This window comes from Ictidomys tridecemlineatus, chromosome 11 (assembly GCF_052094955.1).
Source record: "Ictidomys tridecemlineatus isolate mIctTri1 chromosome 11, mIctTri1.hap1, whole genome shotgun sequence".
NCBI lineage: Eukaryota > Metazoa > Chordata > Mammalia > Rodentia > Sciuridae > Ictidomys > Ictidomys tridecemlineatus.
In genome coordinates, this window is record NC_135487.1 from 47,298,840 (window position 1) to 47,311,707 (window position 12,868).

Here is a 12,868-nt window from a genome sequence, read left to right on the forward strand (position 1 = left end):
TCAGATTAGTAAGAGAAAATAATACAAATTTATCCAATGTAAATTTCTGGGTTTCTTTCTTTTTCTTTTCTTTTTTTTTTTTTTTTGTTGTTTTTAGTTGTGGATGAACACAATACCTTTATTTTATTTATTTATTTTTATGTGGTGCTGAGAATCGAACCCAATGCCTCACATGTGCTAGCCAAGTGCTCTACCACTGAGCTACAACCCCAGTCCTCAGTGGAAGTCTTTACGACATGAGAGACTTCCCAAGAAAATGAAGAACTGTAGAAACAGTGTAAGCTGAGTATTTTTATGCTAGTTTTAAAGGGAGTGTACAGTCATGGATAAATCTGATAGCACCCAGGGGTATGAGCAAATGATAATAAACTGAGGGAAACAGCAAGGCCTATCTGTTCATATTCTTCCCTGTGACCATTCCTCTTCAGAGATGAGGAGTATAGGGAGAGTACCTCTCACATGACAAGAGTGAAGGGCAGGGGGATTGAGTGACCTCTCTGTTTCTGCTCCTCCTTTAATATGCCAGGTAGCATGTTTTGGAGTAGTACATCCTGAACCCCATCACTGGCAAACTGGAATCAAATATTTCAAAAATGAAAGCAAAATAAAGACTGCTTTAGACAGCAGAATCACACTAAAGATGTTTTTCAGGCAGAGAAAAATGGTTCCACACAGAAACATGGACATACAAGAAATAAAGAAGAACAATAGGAAAGAAAAGTTTTAAAGAAACAAACTATAGCGCACACACTTGTAATCCCAGATGCTTAGCAGGGTGAGGCAGGAGAATCCCGAGTTCAAAGCCAGCCTCAGCAACAGGGAGGCACTAAGCAACTCAGTGAGACTCTGTCTCAAAATAAAATACAAAATAGGGCTGGGGATGTGGCTCAGTGGTCGAGTGCCCTTGAGTTAAGTCACTGGTAATCTCCACGCCTCCCCCAAAAAAACTATAAAGTAGTAATAGTAATGTCTTATGGCATAAAAAACACATAGAAAATTAAAATATATGACACTGAAACACAAAAGTTGGATGGGTAATAAATGGAATCAACATATTCCAAGGTTTTTACATTGTACCAGATTGTCATGTATAAGGATGTATAATAAATAGCACATTATATCAGTATTTAATCTTATTACAATTACTATATTAATATTTTAAGTCAAGTATGCATATTATACTGTTCAGGATAAATACTAAAAAAAGTGGAAAAATAAACAATAAAAATTAAACAAAAGTAGAAAAGAAAGTAGAGAAACAGCAACATAGAAAGCAAGTTTTGTGTATATAGGGGATGATGTGACCCCTTTTGGCCATTAAGTGACTTGTCCCAGGCCAGCCAAGAGAGCATGGAATAGGCAATGTCACTGTTTCTGCCTCATTCCAAGATAATATGTTTTTGTTTTTCAATATTCTATTTCTTTAGGTACTGAGGATTGAACTCAGCGGTCCTTTCATCAATGCATCTCATCCCCAGTCCTTGTCGTTTTCATTTGAGACAGGATCTTGCTAAGTTGCTAAAGCTGTCCTTGAACTTGCAATCCTCCTGCCTCAGGCTCCTAAGTCACCGGGACTACAGGAGGGTGCTGTCATGCCCAACTTGGAACAGATTTTTTAAAAAGCACAATGGTATTCCAACTAATGTAAGTCAGTCATTATATTAGATTTCAGTGGAATAAATACTGCAATTAATATACCAAGACTGAAAAAATAAAAATAATAAATAAAAGACAAAGACTTGATAAATCAAACAAAATTCCAATTAACAAAGAACGAGAAAACAACATACTGCCTGAAGTTTATAAGAGATGCAATGTAAACATAAGCATATAGAAGAATTGAAAAGAAAAGTATGGAAAAAGAAATATAATGCAAACCTAAAAATTAAACAGGGCAAGGCCCTACGCAACTCAGTGAGACCCTGTCTCTAAATAAAAACACACAACAAAGGGCTAGGGATATGGCTCAGTAGTTCAGTGCCCTTGGGTTCAATACCCAGTACAAAAACAAACAAACAGGATTGTGTTAGTGTTCCAGAACTATAACAAATATCTGAGATAATCAACTTGTGAAGGAAAAAAAGGTCATTCTGTCTTCTAGTCTTGGATGTTTTCATTCATGATCAGTTGGCTTTATTGCTTTTGAGCCTGTGGCAAGGCAGCACATTTTGTTGAAAGTACATGCTGGAGGAAAATCACTTGCCTCATGGCCAGGAAGTAAAAGACAGAAATAAGAAGGGGCCAGGGTTCACCATCTTCTTTAAAGGCACACCCTCAGTGACCTAAGGACTTCCCATAAGGCCTCACCTTTCAAGGATCCTATCACCTCCCACTAGTGCTACCCTGGGACCAAGGCTTTATCAAACAAACCTTGGGTGTGGGCATTAAAAATCCAAACTATAGCAAGGGTACAACTATATCATTATCAAACAAAATAGATTTCAAGGCAAGAAGGTAAGAAGTTTATCCATGTTGTAGGATGAATTAGGACTTCGTTTCCTTTAATGGGTGAATATTTCATTGTGTGTTTATATCATATTTTGTTGACCCATTTATCGGTTCATGGACACTCAAGTTGTTTCCACTTTGGGCTATTTTTTTTAAAAATGCTATAATAAGCATTGGCTTGCAAGTAACTGTAAGACTCCCTACTTTGAATTCCTTAGAAGTGAAATTGCTGAGACATATAATAATTCTATATTTAGCTTTCTGAGGAACCATTAAGGTTTTTTCATCACTTTCACCATTTTAAATTCTAACCAACAATGTAAGGGGTTCTCAATTGCTCCACATCTTTAACCATGTATATAAATACACACACACACACACACACATACACACACACACACACACACACACACACACACTCTCCCCTCATACTGAGTCTGGAACCCAGGGGTACTTTACCACTGAGCTACATGTCCATCTCTTTTTACTTTTTATTTTGAGACAGGGTCTCATTAGGTCACTAAAGCTGGCCTTGAATTTGTGATCCTCCTGCCTCAGCCTCCTGAGTATTTGGGATGACAGGTATGAACCACACTGTGCCTGGCCATTTTGACTTAATTATTGTATATGGAAAAAGAAAGAAGAATCCAGCTTTGTTCTTTTGTTGTGGCTGTCTGGTTATACAAGCACCATTTATTGAAAAGGCTATCTTTCCCCCATTGAATTGTTTTGGCCCTGATGTTAAAAACCAGTGGATCAAAATGTAAAGATTTATTTCTAGACTATCGGTTCCAGCCCATTGATCTATATAAGCTCTGTTTTTGCCAATAACACAGTGTCATAAATTACTATAGTTTGATAGTGAGTTTTGAAATTAGGAAGTGTGAGTCCTCTAACTTTGTACTTCTTTCTCAAGATTGTTTTGGCTAGTCAATGTTCTTGCGTTGCCATGTGAATTTTAGATTTACCATGTTGATTTATGGGGAGAAAAAGTCATCTGAGATTTTTCATAGGAGTTGTGTTGAATCTGTCAATCATTTGATTAAGTATTAATATTTTGACAATATTAACATTTCCAGTCCACGAACATGGGATGTCTTTATTTGCTTAGATGTTTTTTGGTTTCTTTCAATTATGCCTTGTAGTTTTCAGCATTCAAGTCCTACCATTCTTTTTGTTAAACTTATTCCATAATGGCAAATTTCAATACACCTTCTGAGTAATTAATAGTAATTTTAGACAGACCTAAAATAAAATTGGAAAATATATAAAAGATATAGATGGGTGAGGTGGTGCACATTTGTAATCTCAGCAACTTGGGAGGATGAGACAGAAGAATTGCAAGTTCAAAGACAACTTCAGAAACTTAGTGAGGCCCTATGAAACTTAACAAGACCCTGTTTCAACATAAAAACTAAAAAAGGGCTGGAGATGTGGCTCAGTGGTTAAGTGTCCTTGGGTTCAATCACTGGTACAAAAAGAAAGAAAGAAAGAAAAAAATATGAATTACATAATTGAAAATTAATACAATAAATCTATGTGGAATATCCTAATCAGTAATTAGAATGCACATATTTTTCAAGTATATTTTGAATATTTATAGTAAGTTTTGATATATGATAGTTTAAGTCCTCAAATTTTGTTCTTCAAAACTGTTTAGCTAAATTTTTATTAACATTTTTATAGAAATGTTAGAATCATTCTTTCGATTTCCAAACAATAATAACACAACAACAAAAACTAACTAGTATTTCGAATGGAGTTGCATTGAAACTCTGGATCATGTTGTGGAAAGAATATTTATATGATATTGATATTTCATTGCAGGAACATGCTATATCCCTCAATTATTTAAATCTTAGTTGATTTCTTTAAACAATTTTTTATGGTATAGTGGTCTTTCTTATATTTATTCATAAATATCATAAATGATACCTTTTAGAAATGATTTTCCAATTTGTTGTTACTGGTATGTAAAAGACTACTGATAATTGTATATTGACTTTGTATTCAGAGAACTGCAAAATTAATTTCTTAATTATGTTTAGCTTAGATTCTTTTGGATTCCCTGTGTCAGAATGTCTGTGAATAATGAGTTTTCTTCCTTTAAATCTTTACCCTTTTATGTTTCCATTTTATTGTGGTGAATAGGACCTTCAATATGATGTTGAATAAAATTCTTGAGGTATTTTATTCCCATTTTCATGAGGAAGCTTTTAATATTTCATCAGTAAAGAGAATATCTCCTTTAAGTTGCTTTGCTTTGTTTTGGAGGAACCCTTTATCATAGTAAGGATGTTATGACTCTTAATTTGCTAATTTTTTTTGCTCATTTGTTATCACAAGTGGGTATAGAATTTTTACCAATATTTCTATTGGAATAAACACAATTTGATCTTGCTATTTTCTCTAAGGAATTTTGTTTCTGCATTCATAGAAAAAAAAAAGATAGTGAATTCAGAATGCTGTGTGCTAAAGACTGTGGAAAGACTTAAAATTATAAGAGAACATTTCTTAGGGATATTTTACCAAGTGTCTGAGAGCCAGGGAAGGCTTCCCATGGAAAGAGAAATGTAAGTTAAGGGCTAGAAAGAGTAATCCTGGTGATGGTGACATGGGCAGGGGAGACAGCACATTCCAAGTAAAGTAAAGAACATGTTCAAAGGCTTAGAGGTGACGCAGAGAACCATTTGTGCTCCTGGAATTGAAGAGCCCTCAGTACTCCAAGAAGAGGCCTGCCTATGGGGGAGGGAAGGCCCATTAAAATTTGTTTTAGGCAGCTTTTATCTTGCTCCATAACACTAAGATGATTGATAGGAGGACCAACACTGAAGTAGTGTTACTTCAGTGATTTTCCTGCCTCTGCTCTAAGTAGCCCAGGAATTCCCCAGAGATGTCCATGAACTGGGTCAGGATAGAAGGTAGGGGGGGCAGAACAAGACCGTCTCCATCAGCTGTTTCAAAATTCACCCTTCAACCAGAACACTTTCATGTTTACCTGATTTACAAAATGAACGTCTATGTAAAATGTCACCCGAAGAACAGTTCAGCTGATACATGTATCATGAGGTGGTTCCTGGGATGTGAACTATCATCTCATGAACTCAAAAGTGTGCTTCTAGGAAAGCCCCCAAACTCTGTTCTCCAAGGTAAGCTGGAGTGGGGGTGGGGGTTGTCTTCCTGGTAGAATATGCCAGATGTTTCCAACATGCTGCAGTGAAAACTTGAATGTTCCCAGAGCTGAATTGCAAAAACTACATGAGGGAAGAGATGAAGGAGGAAAGTCAAACTGTGAATAGGAATGTTTGCAGGGACCTTGCAAAAGGAATCAGGAAGAGGCGGGGCTGCAGGCACTCAGGAGCCTTCCTAAGTGGACTTTCCTCAACAAAAAAGCTTCTCCTTGTCACTTGTCTTTATCTCAGAGGGCTAAACAGTGAACTAAACCGAGTATTTCTCTTCCCACCTTCTATGTCACTACTCCTCCCACACACCCACAACCCTGACTATTGGGAGAGGATAATTTGAGTTTGGCAGAAAATGCAAAAACAGTTCATTTTCCTAAGACTTTGAAAAAGAGCAATTAAAACCATCCCCAACGCCTTGAAAATTAATTAATTCTTTTCCAATTAGGCTGATAGCCTTGTGAAGGCAATAACCTCATCTTGTTAATATACATTGGAACATTTACTCATTATTTCTCCATATCTACCTGTCTTATCTATCTTTATTTGGACTTTTACAAAGTAGTTACTGAATTGTGTGCACCAATAAATGCATTAACTCAGTGCAATTTCATGGAGATTTATGCACCTGCGATGTTGAATATATTAAGTTCCCATAAAAGCTTGGCATTTTGGGTATGTTCTTTCCAAAGACCCTATAGGGTACATTTTCAACGTGGAGAGCGATACGCAAGAATCAAAATCAATGGGTTTAAATTATTAAAATTCTAAGCAGCCGTTACAGATTGGGTCAAGTATTATAAAACTTACAGTCCATCAATTTACTTTCAATATTAATTTTAGCCTTGTGCCTTGCCATGAAAACCATGAGAATGGAAAGCATGTAACATCTCACTTACAGCTGACACAGAAGGGAAGTGACTCTGAAATATAGACCCCCTCGGCCTCTGGGGAAGATTTATGTGGCGAGGATCACTCTCCTCGGAGTGAGACGGCAGGTGAGTGGCAGGACTGCATTAGAAATGCCTGGGGTAACTATAAAAACATAAATGGTATCAGGTTATTGATTTTTTTTTCTTTCTGGAGCCCACAAATTAGAAAAGTCACTGCTAAAAATCACTGGTCTATCCACAAATTTTAATTAAAGCATAAATAAATCATTTTAGTTGCTGCACTTGCATATAAACAAAAGGGGAGATGGCATCTTTACAAATGCTTGTCAACATTTGGTGACTAATGGCTCACAGTGAAAATACAATCTGAAGCAACTGAATTGAAAGCAGATTCTGGAGCTAACTAATATCACATGCGGACCATCTAAAACTATTATGGCAAGAGGCACTGAAACCACAGATCAGTTTTTTTTGGGGGGGGGAGATGGGTGAGGGGATGAGGATAATTTTGTTAAGTAGAGCAATACTATTTTTTTTTATTAAATAAAGTGAAGCCCTGTAATGAGATATTACAGCTGCTGCACTTTCGCCACATGATGGAGAAATGGATACTGCACCCCTTACAGCAAACACTAACCATATGCTGTGATGATTCCGAATGTTGATTTTATTCCTAAATAAATACATAGCAAAGACTAATATAAATAGGTCTTTAGAAAACAGGGGCTGAAGGGGATATTCTGAGCAATCCTAGATCCCATTACATCAAAAAGGAGAAATTGAGACAGTGAATATTATAGGAATTCCCGGGGGATTTCCAGTCTTGGCATGGGCTCTGGAAGCCAGAACATGACTTCCATGTTTTGCCTTGGCTTTGGGGGAATCACATGAAATGCTCCTCTGCAGGCATGGTTAGCTGGTTAGCTTCTGCATCTCTCCTGGAAACTGGGATGATGCAGAAGCAATATGGCACCAGACTCTACTGCAGCTGCGGGGGGTGGGAGAGGGTGGTGGTGGCAGGGATTGTACAATCTGTGGCCAGCACGTCTTAATGCAACGTTCTGCATGCAATGAGAAGATGGACATTATTGGATTCTCTTTGCAGCTAGACTGAGAACTTGAAGAAAGCAGAAAGAATATTATCAAAATAACGACTTGCTAATTGTTAATAAAATAAGGAACACAATTTGTTCATTCATTCATTCATTCATTCATTCAATTAGCAAACATTAACTGTATACTTAATATGTGCCATGTGTGGTGTTAGCTATTTTAGGATGAAGAATGGCATAACACAAAGGTTCTACCCTTAGGAAGGATCTGCAAGTTAAAAAAAAAAAATCATTTGACCCAAAGTGGTTAAGTAATATACAGCATCCTAACGAGACTAGAGCAGTCTAGAAGAAGGCAAGCTTAATGTTAGAAGAAAAAAAGATGGGGTCAGGAAAGATTTGCAAAGATGGGGATATTTAGGCTAAATCATATCATACTAATGTGCATGATAAATAAAAAATGAAATAAAAATTTCAAGCAACTGGAACTTACTGGAACTTAACCCTTTGCGTGTTGAAAGTTGAAATCTTTTTTCTTTTTTTTTCTTTATCTTCTTCAACAGGGGCATTGAACCCAGGGACTTTAACCACTGAGCCACATCCCCAACCCTTTTTATTTCTTTTTTTTACTTATTTTTTCAATTTTTAAAAGATTTTAATTTGTTATATATATATATATATATATATATGACTGCAGAATGCATTACAATTCATATTACACATATAGAGCACGATTTTTCGTATCTCTGGTTGTACCCAAAGTAGAGTCACATCCCTTTTATATTTTTTATTTATAGACAGGATCGTGCTAAGTTGCTTAGGGCCTTGCTAAATTGCTGAGACTGGCTTTGAATTCGTGATCCTCCTGTCTCAGCCTCCTGAGCTACTGGGACTATAGATATGCACCAGTGCACCGGTTTGAAATCTTTCTCTTTATTAATTACTAAAATAAGGAAATCTTATTATAAACAACAATTTGAAAAACATACTAAGGCCATAAAGAATGAACCCTAAAGCTAGACTACTTAGCTGTTAAATCCTAGTTCTAGCACTTGCTAGCTCTAGGAATTATTTGACAAGTTTCTTACCTTCTCTCTGCCCCAATTTCCTAATCTTTAAAATGGGAATAGTCATACTACATACCTCATATTGTAACAAACAAATGAAAGCCAATACCTGTAAATATATTAGTTCAGGGTCTAGCATCAAAAAAGCATTGTACTCCACACACGTATTTACAGAATCCATTCCCATATACATTCTCTTGCACACACAGAGAAATTATTATAATGAATATGTTTGCTTGATGGCAAATGTTTATTGAGCATAAATTATGTGCCAGTTTCTATGTCAGACACTGAGGATAGGTGGTAAACAGAAAAAAAAGTCCTTGATCTCATGATGCTCAGTTTTAACTACCTACATCACTGACGTCTAAATCTGTCTGTGGTCTCACCAAAAGACAGATTTGTGACTAAAGTAACACTCTTAGTCACAAATGCCACCTCTTTCTCTTACAGTACTCTCTTACTGAAACCTATACAAGATCCTACATATTGTACTTCTCCCTAAACCTCTTCCTTTTCCTTGGATCTTGGCCTGAATTGGCAATATCATCACCCAGCCATTTGTCTAAGCTAACACCTATAAATCATCCCTAATTCTTCTCTCAACCCCAAATTCCATCACCAAACCTTTCCAAATGTGTCGAAGAGTAATATCAAATCCACCTCCTCTTCTTTATCCAGATATCAACTCATGGAGTTCAAGCCCTCAACATTGCTCTTCTAAATGACTCCCATAGCTCTCAAGTCAGCCTCCAGTTCAACCCATGGGCACCTCCTCCCAGAGAGAACTTTCCAAACTATAATCTGGTCATTGATCACTCACTCCAGTTCCTTCGATGGATCCTGACTCCTTGTGTACACCACATGGCATTCAAGGTCCAAATGAATCCCGTGTTGTTAGGTCAAATGATGCTGAACAGTATCCTCACTGCCTCACCTTGTATCCTCTTTTCTCTTTCTCTTAACCATTTGGAAAGATTCCCTGGTCCCTCCTCTGGCTAGTGCCTCCCTTTGTATTCCTACACCTCCTTACTGTGACTCTTCACGGCATTGCAGTGAGAGTACAGATTATCTGTACTCTCTTACCCCATGCACAGTGAGCCTGACACAGATAGCTGGTGAGAGAGCTCTCTTCTTGTATTCTTTCCATCTCTCCTGGAAACTGGGGTGACACAAGTTGGAGCATTATAAATATTGGTGGAAACAATACAGTACTTTGTCAATTCTAATGTGACTTGCTGCAGTGTGCACTATTTTTTTAAAAGTTGTAGTTGGACACAATACCTTTATTCTATTTATTTATTTTTATGTGGTGCTGAGGATCGAACCCAGCACTCACACATGCTAGGCAGGCACTCCATCACTGCAACCCCAGCCCTGCAGTGCACTGTTATTTTATATACCATTAAGGAAAATGGTGCTGCCATTAAATTTGTACTTCATGTTCTTATCCTGTCTATTATATGGCATATCCCAATTGTAGACACATTAAATGGGAAAGATAGGTTTCTTAGACTATATGAAATATGGTAACTAAAATTGTTTTTATGACTTTATTAGACTAGTACAGTAATTAAGACATGAGCTCAGTAGATAGACCAAATTCCCATCTGCACTGTTATAAGGTGTGCAAACCTGAGAAATTTATATCCCCTTTCTATGCCTTGGCTGTCTTGTTTATAGAATGGGATTGATAATGGTCCAAGTCTGGAGATGTAGCTCAGCAGCAAAGCACTTGCCCAGCATGTTCAAGGTCCTGAATTCAATCCCTAGCACATGTGTGTGCACATGCACATACACACACATACAACTATATATATGTATATATACATATATATAATATACACAAAATATATGCATATATTTACATATAAATTTATTTATTTATTCCATTTGCACTGTCCCTGCATTTTGTACTTTGAATGCTGAAGCTGTTGCCTTTCTAGAATAGTCTATTATGTAATTGGTAGATGTATGCTTGTCTGTCCTTTGGAGAACCAAGCCTCACCCCATTCTGGTACCTTGCTCAGTTCACATGGCTTTAGTGGGATGATGACACTGGTTTTTGCTCAGTGGGAAAAGGCAGCTAAAGTCACAGGAAGGGAAAGGGCAGGCAGTTACAAACAGCTGTGCTGACCAATGAGAGCACATCAAGTTACTTGGTCACAGCAACTGATTCAAGGATAAATAAATAAATAATAAAGGATTGAGATGATGTTAATATATTTTTTTTAAAGTTCATATAAAGAAAGCAGGTAAATAGGGTTTGGCATGTGGTCTACATGAAAGGGCCATTCATTACCACCATTGTTACTGTGGTGAATGAGCTATGATATAAGGAACCCGGAAGTAAGTGCTGAGACACATAAGGCAGGTGTCCATATTCTAAATGCACCTATGGATATCCTGTAGCAACTGGACACCTGCTAGAATGTGAGCTTTGTAAGGGCAGACATCTTCATCTTATTTGTCCAGTAATATATCCCAGATGCCTAGAATAGAGTCTGGTACATAGCGAGTGCTCAAAATATTTGTTGAACAAATGAACTCTTTTGTTTTTCTGTTAACTCCTCTGTCTAGGTTTAGGAGGTTGTTTTGTGCTGCTTTCAATAAATCTACCTCGAAGAGTCCTCCACTTTCTTCCTCCCTCTCTCTCTCTCTCTCTCTCTCCCTCCCTCCCTCCCTCCCTCCTTTGAGCTTTACTTCTTTTATTTCTAGCCACATAGCCACACATATTAGACTTTTCTTCCCCTAAGTGCTGCCCCACAGCAGCCCTTTCTTGAGCACAGCTGCACCCCTGGGGAGCCCAGGTGCATCTTATGAGCTCATTGCCTTTTTTGATTGACAGAACCTGACACCTTCAGGGACAACTGCTACCCCAGTTTACTTCATGTTTTGCTCCTGAGTGTGGCACTGACACACCCTCAGAGTGATCCTAAGGAAGGTGTGGGCATTTGGGTGGTTCTGTTGGTTTGGGACCTCTTCTGCCAACTTGCTTTCATTCCTATCACCCCTTCCTGGTTGACTGCAAACTTCATACTGAGAGGGCTAATGCCATCTCAGTTCAAGGGACCTCAAAAATTCTTTCCCTTCCTCTCATCTCAGAAGAGCACAGCTTGGAGGGGAGAAGGAGTTTGCAACCCTGAAGTTCCCATTTTAGACCTAATACCACAGCTAGAAAGGTAACTATTGGAACTTATGCTCATTGTCTGAGATCATGTAGAGAGTAGAACCCACCCTTTTTTCCCAGTGTGAAGTCCTGGGTGGTGCCCCTAGGACAGTGGCTAAGGGAAAAATCCCAATAAAACCTCAATCCCAAGGGATTGGCCAGAGAGGTGGCAGGCAGCAGGGAACAAAGAACTGGGGTAGAAAACCAAGTCACTAGAACAACCAAGTGTGATTGGTGGGCACAGGTGAAGCTAGAATCGTTAAGAAAAGTTAATAGTTCTCATTTTTTAAGACCAACTAGGAACTCTATCTATGTTGTTTCATGTAATTCTTACAACATACCATAGCAGAACCAGGTTCAAACCCAGGTCTATCTGATGCCAAACCCTGTGTCCTTGACCACTCTACCCTGAGCCTCTGTGTTCTGAGATGCCTAAGTGGAAACACTAGGAATCTGAGCAAAGTGTCAGCAGTAGGAGAAGCAACTGGAGGTTCAGTGATAGCAAAGAATGGTTTTGAGGCCCAAAATAAATCATACTCAAAATTAGTCAGCACCTACACAGGACTCGAAGCACCTCCCATGAATTCCAGGCTTAGTCACTCCACAGTCTGTGTGACCCTACAGCTAGGTTGGGTCATATCACCCTCAGGTCTGCCAGTACACCCTGAAGTCAGTACCAATTTATATTAACCACAGCAATAACAAAAAAACATGGTGAAGAAAGTCACTCCTGTAGTTTTGGTTTGATTCCTGGCTCAACTACTTCTCTGATCCTCATTTTTCTCTTTTGTAAAATGGAAGAATTAATAATAGAGTCTATTTCATGGGATGTTGTATATAATGCACTTATAGTAGCTCCTGGAATATTGTACATACTGTAGGTAAGTATTAGCTATTATTGTCATAGTGAGCACAGGATCAAGGGGCAGTGCCCATTTTGTATGCATTTTCTCATTTAAACATCTCAAGTCTATGGAATAGTCACTATCATCTTACACTTGTTTCCAAAAAGGAGAGACTTCAGGCACAGAGAAGTTTATTACCTCATCCAAGGTTA

At 38.0% G+C, this 12,868-nt stretch overlaps 1 protein-coding gene across 11 annotated transcripts in view; it reads right to left on the bottom strand.

The window, feature by feature from the left end:
• Tm2d1 (TM2 domain containing 1) overlaps positions 1-12,868 on the bottom strand; it is a 206,076-nt gene that overhangs the window by 18,064 nt on the left and 175,144 nt on the right. Inside the window, exon 11 of one of the 11 annotated variants that reach the window (XR_013427835.1) lies at positions 6,530-6,665. The exons of the other annotated variants lie outside the window; for them this stretch is intronic. The gene's annotated coding sequence lies outside the window, so the exon portion shown is untranslated. The remainder of the gene's footprint in view (positions 1-6,529; positions 6,666-12,868) is intronic. 11 annotated transcript variants of the gene reach the window in all.